General features: G+C 51.1%; 1 protein-coding gene across 4 annotated transcripts in view; it reads left to right on the plus strand.

Annotated features, from left to right (window-relative positions):
• OPCML (opioid binding protein/cell adhesion molecule like) overlaps positions 1–15897 on the plus strand; it is a 365810-nt gene that overhangs the window by 77608 nt on the left and 272305 nt on the right. The window lies entirely within an intron of this gene.

Here is a 15897-nt window from a genome sequence, read left to right on the forward strand (position 1 = left end):
TTTGCATCCTCTTGTCTCCATGCCCAAGCTTCCAAGCGTCCGGGTTTTGCGTCCGTGCCAGGCTCTGGCTCTGCTCTGGCTTTTGTGCTCGGGTGCAGGTAAGGACCCGGTTCCTTACAGACACTTTCTCCTGCTGCCACCCAAGACTGCTGCCCAGCAGCACGTCCTTGGGCCGCTCGTTGGACTGGATAAAAGGGACTTTATTAGCCTTCCCTTCAGAGGATGACAGGGGCAATCACTCTTGTAGATTTTAATTAAAATGTTTAATTAAGCACAGTTCTAGCAGGCAGAAAAGTTAACGCTGATCCTGGCCGAGTCCCCAGACTTGGAGTTAGTGCAGGCGGGGGAGAGGAGGAGATCGGCACAGAGGAGATGCATTAAGGTGCCCATCGCTAATGTTATAGGACTCCTGTTAAGAGCGTGCAGGAAGGGCAGGAGATGACCGCGGTCACAGTGACACGTGTGCGTGCTGGTTATTGATTTCTCTCTGATGCCAGTTAGGGGGGAATATTGGCTTCCTTGGATCTGCTGGCCATGCTCCTGCCGCTGCAGGCTGGTACTTCGTTTGCCTTTTTCATAGCGGTGGCTCATCTTCTTCAACCTGAGGTGCACTGCAACCCCCAGGTCCTTCTCAGCAGCTCTCCTGCTCTTCCCAGCCTGTACCGGTGTGGGGGATTATTCGGTCCCAGGTGCTGAGCCTGGCATTTTTCCTTGCTTAATGTCATAGATACTCTTCAATATTTTGAAGAACACAGCTGCTCCTGTAAAAACAAATCCCTGAAGCGTGCTGAGGTTTGTAAAACTCATTTCCCGTGTGGAGGTCCCAGGGATAACAGTGCCTGAAGTGGCAGAAGAGCCAAGGCAATGGCTGGGCTAATTGGCTACTGTTAATTGTACTAGGACAAAAAGAAGGTCAGCAAGACAAGATCTGTCTGTGCTGCGTTTGGTCTCTTTTTGCCCATTAGCTTGGAAGCACAGGTCTTCCATGCAAGTACATCCATGGCTTTAGAAAAAAGCGCCAGAAACCAGTTCCTGAAGTAGACTGTGGGGAAGGAAGGGCAGAAAAAAAATTCAGCCCTTCTCCAGGGAGCAATTACCAGCCTGAGAAAAAGCTATTAGTGCTTCGCTCCTTTAAACGCCTTTCCATGTGTGTGCATCCTCTGCGGCTCCCTTCCCACTGATCCCCCAGCAGCAGGTACAGGAGGAGCCGCCAGCGTGGGAAGGGGCCGCCCAGCTCCTCCAGAAACCTCCCCTGAGAGCGGGGCCGGCGGCGTGGAGCATCGCTGCACCTCCCTAAAGCCTTACCCCATTCTGTCACCTCTCCTTAGGCTGAAAGGGAAGGGCAAGTCAGGAGAGCCCAATGAACGTGGGGAGCTGTTGGAGGTCTCCAGCCTCGTCTTGCAAGCGCTCTCCTTTTGTAACAGGCTTCTGCCGAAGCTCCCCTGCTGCCCGCTCGCTCTCGCTGCTCAGCACGGGGTGATGCCAGCCCCCTTGGCTCCTTGTAGTGTTTTTCCTCCCACTGCAAAACTCCATTTTGTCTGAGCCGTGTGAAGCAGCAGCGATACCCCTCGCTCCCGGCCCCTTTCCGTCCTGCTGCAGGTTGGGGCTATCCTCACCTCGTTCCCGAGATATTTCCGCCACGAAGCACCACTCTTTCTCGTGATGCATGGCCAGGCAGCCCCATGGCTGTTAACTTCATTAATACCTAATAGGATTCAAGCTATTTTCTTTATTTCTAAGTGTTGTCCTTTAATAGACACTCTCTGTCCTCGCGTCTCTTATCACCGAAGGAGCTGTGTTAAAGCTCCATCACTTTCTTTCACGCTTTGGGGAGGGGATGCTCCCGGGAGGGCTGGGCTTTAGGACTCCTGTGTTACCGGCTGTGGGGTGAGTTCTCAATTTGAGGGTGATAGTTGTAACTTCAGGGCTGGTGGCCAGGATTATTGAGAAGCTGAGAAGCTTCTCAGTAATAATAGTAAAATAATAATCCGTGAGAAGCTGAGATTGCAGGGGAGTAGGAGGACCGAGAGGACCGGAGTTACCAGCTGGAGAGCGATGCGATCTTGTTATCCAGTTAACACCTCATGGAGCTGGGGGATATTTAGCTCTGGCTGGCAGAAGCCCCAGGGTGAGTGGCCGAGGGTTTCACAGCTAGTGGTTCGGTGTGAAAAGCCAGGGTTCACCCTGAGTTGAGGATGCAAACCACTGTCACCGGTTCCCTGGTTAGCATCGGTGCCAAGGTCGGCCTTCTCCATCTCAGAGGCAGGCTCCTCCGCTTCCCCTCTCCGTGGCGATCGCTGACGTGTTTATTTCTCTGATTAATGAACTCTGCAAATTAACCTCCACGCTGCTCTATAATTGCTATTAAGGCTTCAAAAATCACTTAAGCGTTTCCGGCGCTTGCGAGCCCATTCCGTTCGGCTGGCCAGCGTGGCATGCTGATTGCAGGGAGATAGAGCCCGTCTCCTGACCTCCACGTTTACAATTAATTATTGCATTCAGCACCCAAATTACCCCTGGTCTCCACGTGCTCAGCTTTATCTCTCTGCACACACAAGCTTGGCTTTTAATTAAAGGCCCTTCAAATTAAATGAAAACAAATTCAATTATTACCTCTCATTGGAACAGCTCACCACAGACTTCTGACTATACTACTTCTATGGAGAACCTGGGGAGCACTGGTCTCCCATAATCCGGTCTAACTAAATTTGCCTGGTCAGACGTGGGCTTGACTTGCAGAGGAAGCTGAGTTTTAAATGGTATTGCCCTCTCTTGTCTGCGTCTTCATATCATTGCCTTTCAAGGAGAAGATGCTCTTGTATGCTGTGGAGGGGTGGGACCATCATCATTAGTCTTCATTTGGGCTGCAGTGGAAGGTAGAGGACCCCAAAAATGAGGGTTTGGCCTCCTTGGTGCTGGATACCTGACCGCCAGGCGGTGGGATGGTCCCTCACCCAAGGGGACCGCAGCGTTCAGGGCTGTAGGTTTGAGCGTGGAGTCCTCCAAGCCCCAGGTCTTCTCAAAGGGGAAAGTGTCTCGTGGGAACAAGGGCAGACATTTTCCAGAAGCGTTGTGACTTGCGTTATTGTAGTTGGGAAAGCATCACGAGTTAGCATTATTTCTGATGGCCTTCGGTATGGCAAAAAACAAGTAGCTGCGGAGGTTTCACAGCAGGTTGACACCTTGGGACAGCTTGGCTCAAACAGGAGCTCGTGGCTGGAGATGAGCTTCGTTTAACTCCAATGGTGCCTTCTAACTCTTAGATGCCTTTTCAAGTGATGTTCTTGCCTCCCCCCTCCATCTGCAGCCCTCCAGGCAGGGTTTCTTAGCTAGCAAAGCACCTATCTGTCCCACACTCTAGCGATCCCCTAAAAAGTCCTTGTTCATCTCCCGTGTGAAGGGGAGAGAGAGAATGTGGCTCTGGCACCGCTCTGCCTAGCCGTTCAGTCCCGGTTATTATTTTTCTCCCTTTGCGGAGTTTGTGCCATCATCTGTGCTGGCAGGAACTGGCAGGAGGGACCAGCTCCAGCCTCGCTGATGCGGAGGGGGAAACCATCCAGCGTGCGGAGGAGGGGAAACCAAAGTCATCAAGCGTGCCCAAAAACCAGAATGATAATTAATGTCTGGGGTAAGACTCTCTGGCGGTGTAAATCAGCGAAAGCTCCGCAGCGTTTTGCCAAGGAACATCAGCGGGTGATCTGCCTCATTAGCTTCACCTATGGAAAACCCTTCCCTGGCTTGCAGGGGCTGCCCGTGCCTGGCGAGGGGCGAGCGGTGGGCGAGGGCACGGGCGCCGGGTGGCAATACCACGGAGGGATGCTCTGCCAGCACGGTTCAAAAAGCACCAGCCTGTGCTTTCCGGAGCAGCCGAACTCCTCATAACTCTCCCGCTGTGCCGAGCCTCTCTGTGTGCCGCTCTGTATGGTAATAACACGAGATTATATTGCTCTTTAAAAGGCCGCAGTGATCTCTTTTATTTTGCTCGCAGCCGAGCACCGCTGCCTTGCGGTGATTGAAGGTTAGGCTGCTGTGACCACCCGCTCCCCGCCTCGAGGGCAGCCTGCCCGCCCCACCGTGCCGGTGCCCGGCTTTCCCCTTCATCTGGTCTCCGCTGGGAGCTTTCCCTGCGTCCCTTGCTCACGGCCGGGCTCTCTGCTCACTCGTGATGCGATGTCACCAGGGCCACCACGGTGACTTCACTTTTCCCAGGTCTGCGCAGGGTGTGGGTGGAGGGTGGCAGCCCCTCCTTCCCATCTGAATTGGGCTGCACATTGGGAAGTGGGATGCTTCCCGGCATCCAGGCTCAGCTTGGGGTAGGGAGCATCCTGTAGCACCTCCTTAGAGGCTGCAAGTTTTGCTTTTCTCGCCCAGCTCTCTTGCCTCTGACCGGTGCAAAGGCATCTCGGTGACATGAGCAACCTGCTTGGCTTTCTAGTCCAAGGCAGGCTCCGGCTGGCTTCGCTCCCTCCAGTGTGCCGATAGCGAGCTGCAGAGCGAGGGAGATCTGCCTGTAAATAACCACGATGCATACACGGGCTCTGTCCCTCTGTGCAACTGCTGCAAGGGGAGGAGAGGGAGGCAGAGCCTGTGGAAAGGGGGAGATTCAAAAGCCTGGAGGAAGGGAGGCGAAGGAAAGGGTGGTAGGGACGGGAGGAGAGCTGGTGCGGATGGATGCACAGGAGGGGACTGGAGAGGAACAAGCACCGGAGAGCCAGAGCAAGCTCATCTTGCTTGCCCGCGGGGTGCCCGGGCTGAGCGAGACAGCTCTGTTGGCATTTAATTTGTTGCTGGACACCGCGTCCCGGGGCTCAGAGCAGGGAGGGTTTCAAAGCCAGGCATCGCTTTGTGGGGTTTTTTTTTGGCTACCACCCGGCGTTTGGGCAATTATTAGTCTAGAGCAGTCGTGAAGGATTTTCTGCTTCAGTTCACGAGTTCCCCCTTGCTGCACAAACACTCCGGTGGGGAACTGATTTTCTCTGTGATGTTCCTGCAGCCGCTGAGATGTCAGCTCGGCATCTGGGGTATCGCAATGAATGTCTGCTCCCCATCAAAACCGTCTGGAGTGCTTTAATAACACGGGTTGAGATCCCAAGGTAATGCTCCCGTTGCAGCCGAGGATTAAGATAGGGCGTCAGGGTTTGTGTCCGAGGGAATCGCGTTTTCCTTTACCCGCAGCCTCTTTCCGTCAGTGGATCTCAAGGCGTGTTAATCCTCGCTGCTCGCCTGCAAGGCACAGCGGTGTTAGCATCCTCGGGCTGCAGCTGGGGGAAATTAGGCACAGGAGGAGAAACCACTTGTCTGAAGATGGGTGGTCGGAGAGGAGTCCTGACTCCCGTCAGCTCTGTGCCAGCCCTTTGCTTTTCATTAAATAAATGCAGTACAGTAAAGAAAACGCTCTGTGCTGAGCATTAAAGGGCTGCGCTGTGCGGTGGGGAGCCCAGAAGCTTTGGTGCAGCCCAGGTATATGGCAGAGGGAGATGTTTTTATGGGGCTTTTTTTTCTGGAAGTTTGCAGCAGGTGGAAGAAACACAAAGGGCTGAGTTCGGGTTTGACTGCAGCCGGGTGCTTTTTACATGCGACGGGAAAAAAAAGAAGTTATTAGGCGTTTTGGAAAGTGTTTGTTTTGGGCATGCGTTTGCCTTGAGAGGCCCATTACTGCGTGCGAGCCCGTACTTTGCAGTGCGGTGATGGCAAAGTATGGTTTATGGGCCTAATGGAGCAAATTTGTCACTGGAGCAAGGAGGTGTGACTCTACTCAAGTTGGCAAATTGTCCCACTGTTTCTGCAGACTGCTGGTTTTTTCTTTCCTTTTTCCCCCCTTTCCTCCGCCATCCATCATCATTCAGCGCTTGCCGCAGTGATTTCCCCGAAGTCATCTATCCCGAGGCTGTGCCATTAATGCGCAGGCTTCGGCGTGATAGGTTTGTTTGCTCTTGGAAAGCTATAAATATTGCTGAAGTAATGGCTTAGAGGATGAAGCTGGGCCTTTTTTGGGTGTCTGGGTTCCAGGGGGCTGAAACCTAATTAAAAAAATAAATAAATAACCGAGCTGGTTCGATGCTGTGAAAGGGATGAAGGTGTTGGGCAGGGTTTTGCCTCGGTCTCCATCAGAGACCTCGTCCCTCCAGCTCGTTTCGCTCTGCTGCAGCATCCTAGCCGGTTTCCGCATCCCGTCTTGTTGTGTCCTGAGCATCCCCTGCCCCCAGCAAAGCAGGGGAGAGCTAGGAGTGTCCTAAGGAGAAATGTTTAGTGGTTGCAATATGTAATTTGGCTACCACTTGGTATTTTACCGGAAAGGAGTATCTCTTTCTGGTTGTTTGTTTGGTTTTGTTGGGGTTTTTTGATATTTGGGATGAGGGCATAGCTTGTTTTAAGCCAGCTCGGCTTCTGTGACTGCAGCGTAGGCACAATTTTGGTAATTAGAGTCACTGCCACATCAACCATTAACCTCTGGGGCAAGAGCGCTGCTGTCTGGCAGAGGGATGTTCATGCAGTGCAACGTTGCGGCGATGTGCGTGCTATTTCGGGAGCTTTCTGGGCTTTAGAAGTGGTGGGTCAAAATATTAAACAGGGTTTTCTATTAAAAATGAAGCGTTATTGGTCTGTGGGTGCTAAGGTCCCCAAAGAGAAGCTGTGGATGGGAGATGCTGGAGGATAGCCTGCCCTTAGTCTGGATGTCCTTATCCCAGCAGTATCAAAACACCCTCTTTATATTTGAGATACCCTCTCAGAGATCAGAAACAAAGATCACTTGACTTACCAACTCTCCACTGCAGGTAGAGCAAATATTTCATGGGAGCTGGGTGTGTGGGATGGTTTGGCTGGACTCTGCTGTGAATGCAGATGATAGATGCATATGAAAGGGAAAAACGAAGATTAGGATACGACCAGTTTTCAAACGGGGAAGAGGCTGAATTCCCTGGACAATTTATTCGTGGTGGAAGATTCGATCGGCTCGGGATGGGTAGCGGGTTGTGTAGCCGGGGGCATGGGTTTTCCAAGCCATCTGGAGGATCTGCAGACACCCCGCCATTGAGGTCAGGTGAAGATATGTGTCAGTGTACTTGTGAAATGCTGCTGCTCTTGGCCTCCCCTTGCCGCCTAACGGCTCTTTCTGCTGAGGACAGAGCAGCTTGCTAAGGAGTGAGAAATAACTTGTGAACCCAGAGGATGGCACAGCCACTGCTGCTAGAGAAGGAGAATGTGGGTGGAAAAAGCTGTTTTTTGGCTCCTCTCTGCCAATTGACTTTTTTCCCCACCGGAGAGCAGAGGCTAATTGTTATTTGTAGCCATCTGTATCCCTTGCTTTATTAGCACAAAAGAGCAAGTGGACACAAGATGGATAGGTCTGTGGTGCACCTTTGCCTCGTTTGGAGAGGCACAGCTCTTGAAGGCATTTTTGCCGTGAGAGATGGTGATTATACAAGGAGTTTTGCTTTTCCCATCCTCCCAAGAAGCTGGCACCATAGTCCGCAGCTGTGTAGTGAAGCAGGGAAGAAAGAGAGATGAGATGGAGAGAGCGTGGCGTCCGGGAATGAGTTAGACCTGTAATAGAGCATCTTCCTTGAAAGAGGCTGTTACTGAAAATCCTTGGCTATTATCATGCACCGAGAGGAGAAATGAGGCAGTGGGTATGGCATAGGTTTGCATGGGGAAACTTTCACGTAGTAAAGCTTTTAATAGGGGCTTCTCAGCACGGCTAATGTGCCTGGAAAGCAAGGCGGTGTGTTTTGCCTGATCCCCGGTGATTTTCCGTGTTTCACGCAGTGTACCTGCTTGGTGAGTCCTGGTGATGCCTTTGAGTGTGAGCCCTTGTGTGAGGGATAGACATACACGGGTTTGCATCACGCTAAATAAAAGCAAAGCCAAGAAAATCTTCCCAGTGAGCCCAAACTCTATTTTTTCTGCCCAACCTGAATGCTGCCCAAGGCATGGCTAAGGTTAAATCTTTCCTTTTCATCCCCGTCTTCTGTGAAGACAGGACGACTTCGCTAAGTGTGATTGGAGCAGTTTGTTTTTAAGCTCCACATAAGCACTATGCTGGATTTATAGCGTTTTCATTCTTTCTGAATCGACCCGCTGGGAGCCATTAAACTTTTATTGCTCTCTGCAGTTGCCTGGCCGGAGCGGGATAGAGCGGCCCGGCTGCTGGAAACACTCTGTCTTTTGGCTGCCGGGGTTGTGTTGGAAAAGGGGTGGGAGAATGACGCTGGGGAGAGGCATTCCCACGCGCAGGGCCATGCAGGGCTTTGCTCGTTAGCTGTAAGATGCTTTGGGTGCAATGGTCTTCCAGTCCTCTGCAAGGCAGAGGAAGACATAGGAGTATGTCATCCTCTAGGTCTTGCCATTTCCCACCTCTGTTGACTGAGAACATCGCTGCTCATCTTTAAAAGCTGGGAATGCAGGAGATTTAAGACTATTATTTTTGTTGCATCCTTGGACTATCTAGCTTATGAAGTACCCGGCGCAGACTGACTCACGCTGTGTGCCTTGCCGGTGCTGGTGAGGACCTCGAAGCGCATCCTGCAGAGGATGCCCAGAACCACTGCTGGGAGTTCGTGTGGGGGTGTTGCACGGCGTCGTCTGTCTTGCCTATTTCATCCACAAGCCTCGTATCTAAATATTAACAAAAGGAGCCTACCTTTTTAGGGGCGGGAAAAGTGTATTGCGTTTTATAGTGTGGGGAAGGCAAAACATGGATGCTGTAGCCTGAGCTACCTGACCTGAGTCTCTTTTGGCACAGGGAGAGAGAAGAGCCTCCTGGGGAGGGCATTTTTCTCATCGTGAAATAGGTTTACAGGACGGGTGAGATGAGTGCCTTGTTCAGGTGCTGGTCCCTCTCCAGCAGTGCTGAGGCTAGATGCCCGGCTTGTAGGTGGCTAAAGCTGGGGGAGATGTTTCCTACCCAGGAGAGAGGGACCAGGCTAGGAGCAGAGCCAGATCAAACCAAGAAGGTGGACCCTGACCTGGGTCTCTTGTGTCTTAGCTGCTGTCCTTCAAACGCAGCAGCTGAAGAAGTTTCTGGTAGGAGTTTGTCTTGGCATTGCAACCTGTGGCTCCCGTCCCACTCTTCCCCACTGCACCCAGACCTTCATCACCGTGGGCTTTCTCTCCAGCAAGGCACTTCTACAAGAGAAAACGTCACGTCTGGATTTTTCTTTTTGGCTGACCTTTCTGCAACCCTTTCCTTGGGTTCCCACGAGAGCCCTCCTTCAAGCTGGAGTGCGTTGGGTCAAGGGTCAACCACCCCTGGGGCTCCAGTATTGAAACCGAGACATTGGGCAACTGGAGTTCTGCAAACTATAGTTGAACAGTCCCGGAGTGGACACTTTCCCCCGATGAAGGAAGGTTTGCGTTATCCTCTTGTAGCTCCGAGGAGGCCAGACTGGGATACTTCTGCCGGCATGTTTTCTAACTTAATTACTTATCCTTGTCTCAAATTGTTTATGGTACACTAGGCTATTAAATGTGCCATAAGCAAATGGCTCTTGAAAGAGGAAGAGGATTTATTTGTTTTAGCAACCACTCCAACAAAAGTCTATTTCCTCAGCTAATTAAGATTCCATTCGCTAATTTAAATGTTATGCTAATTAAAGCATAATTCTGAAACTGTAAAAAGGAACTTAAAAAAAGGAAAAGGAGAAAGAAAGAAGCAGCAAGTAAGAAAGAAAACTGGTTGGCCTTTAGGAATTACATTAAATTTATTGCGTTGTTGTAACAATGGTGAGCAGGGTAATTATTTCATTTGCCTCTCGTGCTATTCATGCTGTTGCTTTTATTCATTTTCCCCCCATTCTTGCACTTCATCTCATTAACACCCGTTCTCTCCCCTCTAATGGGCATCATCTTGCGACGGTTTAAGATGAATTGTGAGCGTGATTCTTGTGTTTCTGAGAGAAGGGCCACACAGAGAGTATTTGAGCTTGTTTATCTTCCAACCCAAGCTGAGACAATGCTCCGTGGCCAGACTCGCTTACAGAGTTGCATTGTGCTCACTTTAATTAAAATATAAATAATCTAGTTTTGGGGAGGGGAAAAAAAGCAAGAGTAAAAGGAGCAAGATTTGTTTTGGTTTGCGTTTTCTTTATTAAATCTCGCTCTATGGGCAGAGACCGGGACTGGCTCCTATTCTCAGCTCACCCATCCGATTCTTGCCACGTAACTTAGAAAATAGTATCACTGAGCTCTTAAAAAGGAGATTTAATTCACTGGAGACTTTGGTAAGATTGCCGAGCCGAAACTTAAACACGTCGGGGAGCAGGGGAAACTTCATTTGAAGTAGGGAAGCTGGACTTGCTGTTGCAGTTTTGGCTGTCAGTTGAATGCCAAGTGCGAGAGGTCCATTGCCCACCTTCAGCCTGGTTGATCCCACCGAGGTTCATCACCCACCGAGGGCTGGCATGGCCCTGGGACGGCCTGGGAGATGTCAGGCTGTGGCTTGAGATGGGCATCGGAACTGCAGCCCGAGCATCATCTCCTTGCTTTGATTTTTGCTTTGCTGACGTTGCCTGCTCCAGGGTAGCCACAGGCAAGACTCTGACGTTTACTCGAGCCTCTGGAGGCCGTGATGAAAGGGCAGAGCCGGCAACAAAATGGAGAGAAACCAAGTTACCGAGAGCAAGCATGTGCCTGTACTGGGAAGGAGATAATAAAAGGAGAAGGGGGAGATGAAAGATGAGCGTAAGGAGGCCTGTCTGGGAGAAGCGAGCCGTGAACGCCGACAAAATGGAGGTTGTAGCAGACCCAATTTTATCTCCCTCTATGTCCTCCTTGCAGTCAGGCTCCCCGCCTTCCTCCGGGTCCCTCTTTGCCCCGCTCGCCCCAGCCCCGGGGTGCGGGAGCTCCCCTGGCTGCCATGGCCTCCCCCACTCCTGGCTGCTCCATCTTGGGGAGAGGATTTGCAGAAAGTTGCTTTGCAGTGTTGTCTTGCTGTGTTAATATTATTAATAACGAAAATCAGGCAGGAGTTTATTACTTTGCTTTAATTTATGTGTTTGGGGTTTTTTAAGAGGAAATCAGCCAAGACTCTCTGATGAGCCCTCCAAGTCCCAGTGGCTTTGGGAAACACTTGCCACGAAACGCATTCAATGTGCAGCCAATACCTTTGTGTGTGGTCCTGATAAATAAATTTGGGTGACGCTTTAATAACTGACATGACTCCTTCTCCCTCCTCACCTCCCTCCCCAGCCCTAAAGCTGCTCACTGCCAACGCCTTGCCTGGCACGCTGAGTCCTTTGGTGGTAGAGGTTGGACTGGTGCAAACCGGGGGTTGTAGAAAAGCCAGTGTGAAATTTGAGGCAGGGCTGGTTGACTTTCTGCCCTGCTCAACAGGGTGGTCTGTGAGTTTTTAGCTTGGGTGCAGAGCTGTGGGATGTTGCCTGCATCAGCTTGGTGTGCTGCTTTTGATGCTCCCAGTTGGACGTAGGCATCTTTGGGGTGTTGCGCCCTATCTGTGGAGGGATGGGGACTGAGGGGGTGCTTGTTCCTGGGGCAGCAGCTGGCTCAACCCCTTTCCCAAACACCAGTCCCTCTGCCATCCCTAGCTTCTCTCTGCAGCTGTGCTCCAGCCGTGGAGCATCTCCTCTCCATCCCAGCTCAGCCCCCTCGTGCTACTGAGCCGGGTACCTCGGTCCGGACCCACGAGCAGCACCTGCTGTTCCTGTCCTAGTCCGCAGATATATTTAAACTTTGATCTTGATGGGAAGTGACTGGTGATACATTAAAGCCATATGTTTTAGATGGAACGGCGAGGACGTGTAAGCTCAGTGATATTCACATCTAGAGAGAGCTGGGAACTTGTAGTGCCACCCACGCTTGGTATTTCTGCTAGCTCTGCGAGGCTTACACAGCTGTGGAAGGCAGAGTGGGAGCGAGATCTTCTGCTTAAGGGATTTTGTAGAGAGAGATGGATTAGATAGATTTGATGGAAACTGATAGTTTATGAAAATGAATTCACCTGCATCTCAATTTGGTTCTTGGTGCCAGGAGACAAAATAGAGAAGGAAAAAAAAAAAAAAAAGGCAAGAGGGGGAGAGAAAAAACAATCCAAAGTTAATTGAAGTGCAATTTTGACGTGCTGTGCTGGACCGTTTTCTTTTTAACTGTTTAGCAAGGGGGATCTCTTTATGTCAGCTTGCCAGAGAGGAGTAAGCAAAGCGATGCCGCTTCTCAGGATCTCTCTTCATCTCCTTTGACTGCCTAATCGGCAGCTTAGGAGGATGAAGTGGGACTGTGTCAAAAGAAGTGAGGAGAACCGTATTGGCCATGGGTACTTGGCAGCATGAAAAAAAATGGCTTATGATGGCTGCGTTAATCTCCGAGGCTATCGGAAGTCTCCTGCCAGGAGCTGAATGTAGTACTGCTAATTCAGCACCCAGCTGGAGGAGGCTGCCATCTCCGCTGGCTGTCACGCCGCTCCGTCATGTTTGGCCACTGGAAGCTTTGGGGGGGAGCCAGATGTTGGGTAGGAATTAAAAAAAAAAAAACAAACACCTTTTCAAACTTCCCTGAGTCACCAGGAAGACGGCAAACCAAAACACAGGCGTTCCTGTCGGAGACCGGGTGCTCAGGGAGCATTGCAGGGGACTTTCCATCCAAAGTCATGTAACGAGCTTTGCAAACCCAGGCAGGGAAATAGGACTGTCTCCATTTTGAAGAGCACAGGAAGAATCACAACCTGCTTTTCAAAGGCTTTTGGTACGCTGCCTTCAGTGCGCAGGCAGACAGGGCGCAGGCAAGGATTTGCAGCGAACCCATTCGGAGTGAGGATTCAGGTGGCTGTTGGACCTCGGTCCGAGTGTTTCCAGATGATGGGGCTGTTGGGACAGCTGGCTCTGGGACCGGTGGGAAATCTGCCTTTTTCCTTGGTCTGGGTGCTCAAGCAGGGCCTTTCCTTTTCTTCTCCTTCCTTCCAGCAGCCTCCCATCCCGGGGAGCTTGTGTACCCAGTGGTGAAGTCCTGCTGTCAGGGCAATGAAGGCTAGAGAGCTGCTTGGAGTATCGTCAGAGCAGCAAGATCCAGGAGCTGAACCGTGTTCTTCATTGCCATCTATTGATACTCTTATTGCTAAATAACTATTGGTATGGAAAGGCACAGGCAGCTCCTCAAACACCACATGACCTTAGGCAAATCACTTCATCTCTGTGCTTCGGTTCCTTCATCTAGACAACAGGAATAATAAACCTTATTTTCTCCCAGCCTGTGTTGCTTTTTCAATATAAACAGGTACTCCTTTGGGCAAGAAGTGTCTCTGGGAACACGTGAGGAATAGCGAGTGTTTGGAGGTGGTGTTACGTATGTGAGCGGGATCTTTATAGAGGGGTTGCGTGCAGCTCCAGAGAACGTTTTTCGAAGGAGGATGGGAGGAAAAAAAAAACCCACAGAAAGTTTAAAACAAAACGTGGGTAAATTGAGGCATGTAAGTCTCGCCTTGGAGTTCGAAGGAAGCGTCTCTGCCTGGTTAGTTTATCAAAGGGAGGTTAAGAGGTGATTTGGTTGTGGTTTACATATTTCTCAGAGGGGGAGAAGTTGCTGAAAATAGACAGGTCTTTAATCTAGCAGCAGAGTGTATCAGGATCCGGTGTTGGAAGGTGAAGCTGGACTCATTTACAATAGAAGTGGTGTCCCATTTTTGAAGAGGGGGTGATTAATCATTGCAACGACTTACTCTGAACCACAGCAGGGCTGCCGTAACCGGTAGGCTTTAAGCTTAAGGAAGAGGGTTTCTGCGTGGCTTTCAGGAGCTACAAGGAAAGTCAGGAGCTTGTGCAGGACCTGCTGGCTGCAGGACCCTGGCATCTGTGGGGATGGGGACGGTGCGGTCCCAACGCTGGCTGCTCGCCTTCAGAAAGCTGGAGCTTGCTCGGGTCGGGGGTTCACCCCAGTTTGGATGTCTGCACGGTGCTTGGGTGTCCGCAGGTACACGGAGCAATAGCAGATGCATTAAGCACTAATCACTGCCAGGCCTCCAGGGATCAGGAGAGTCGCTGAGCCTTTTTTTTTTTTTTTTTTGCCTTTAAGAAGAGTTTTTAAAAATCAATATAAATAAATAAAGAGGCCATAAATCTAGGAAGACACCCGCAGCTCCCTCCGGAGCCCTCTGCTTTGTGGGGATGGGTAGGTAGGGTGTCAGAGCATTGACCTGCCCGAGACAGATGGGAGGATGATGGGTCGGTGCTGGAGCAGCCAGCGTGCCCTCCAAGGCTGCAGCAAATGGGGCTCGAGGCGGGGTTTGCAGCGGTGAAAGGGCACAGCATGTGTGTTTTGCGTCTGGTTTAAGATATAGGACATCCCCAGCTGGCTGCTCACCAGGGGAAAAACCTGGCTTTAGGAGTGTTACGCTAATTTGGAGGCAGAGGCCGGGGATTGCTTGAAAAACAAGACCAAGCCAAAGCAGACCTGAATAGCAGCCCCTTGTCTTTGCTTCCCCTTAACTCATCTGGTTGGATTTGCTTTTGCAGCGCCTGAGCTTGCAGCTTTGGGGGCATGCGGTACTCCCCGTCTAATCTATTTGTGCCGAACAGCATCGCCTGCCTTTGGCATAGGTGGGTGGAAGTGGTGGGCACATTTCTGCAGGGGGACCCATCCAAGCTTTCTCTCATTTCTCTCCACTTCTCGGCAGGAGGGGCGTTTTCATGGGAGTGGGTTTGGAAACATCCTACCTGTCTCTGGGAACTTGGGGTTAATAGCGAAGTGCATTGCCCTGCTGTTGAAAGCTAACTAGGAAACCGTAGATTAATTGTGGAATGCAGTGCAGCGGGTCGTTTCCAGTGCTCCTTCATCCACGGCTGATGGTACAAACTAGTTAAAGCTCTTCCCAAGGGGCAATATATTCTTATAAAACAGAAGACACTGTGTGTGCCCCCTCCTGCCCTGGCCAAACAAATACTATCTTGGGCAAATAAAACATATGAGCTAGTTGACATACGCAGCAATACCCTTTACCTGGACTACGTGTCCTCGTCCCTGAGGTGTGCAGCAGAGGAGCAGCTCTGCCTTGGCAAGAGTCCTTCTGAGGGGGAAATATTTATGCTTGGCATCTCCACATTTACAGCAGCGGGTGCAAGGTGGGAGCAGCGGGTGCTCGGGGTATCCTCGCTGGGCTGCGGAGGCATGAATGGGGTCCCTGGGAGGAGAATTCATCCCTCTGTGCGCCCAGCGTGATCTCAGCACGTTGCATGGCTCTCTTGTTCCCCTCCGCTCCCCCTTCCCTCTCGTGGGAGGCTGTTTGTCTGTCTCTGGCACGGAGGGTCTTTCTCAGGCTGGCTGCTGCCTAGTTTTGCAGCAAGTGCTGCACTACTTGGTAATCAGAGGCTGTTAGCAGCCTGTGGAGGGTAGTCCGGCTCAACACCAGCGCTGCAAGGAGAGATAATGGTAAATAACCAGCAGCTATTGGTGAAGGTTGAAGTAAAATAAATGGATCCAATTTTCAGTCCTCCTTTTATTTTTTTCTTTTATTTTTTTCTTGCTCCGTCCTTTCTTCCTGTGTGACAGGGAGAGCAGCTCGGGCTGGTGCAGCCTCAGCAGGGCTGGAGAGCCCTGCACCCAAACCAAGGGTGCCCTCGTCTTTTACTTGGGTCTTCCCCCCCCCCTCCCCCCCGCCCCCAGCTTTCAAGTTTTTAGGTGTTGAGGGGGAGGCAAAAAAGGCAATCAGACTTCTTGTCAAAGGATAAGCTGGGAAGGAAAATGCCTGATTGCCTCTAAGTGGATGGAGGACGGGAAAGGGAGCTCAAAGCATCTCCTAACCTCTTAAAAAAATCTTTTCCGTAGTCTTGCTGCCCACACATAAACAAAATGCATTTTCAACCTGTTCCTTCTCTATCCTTGTCGTCGTAGTGGCGGTTTTTGCGAGAAGTCCTCGTGGGCCGTTGGTGGAAACGTGGCGGTGGGAAGCGAAGG

Source organism: Aptenodytes patagonicus, chromosome 23 (genome assembly GCF_965638725.1).
Source record: "Aptenodytes patagonicus chromosome 23, bAptPat1.pri.cur, whole genome shotgun sequence".
NCBI lineage: Eukaryota > Metazoa > Chordata > Aves > Sphenisciformes > Spheniscidae > Aptenodytes > Aptenodytes patagonicus.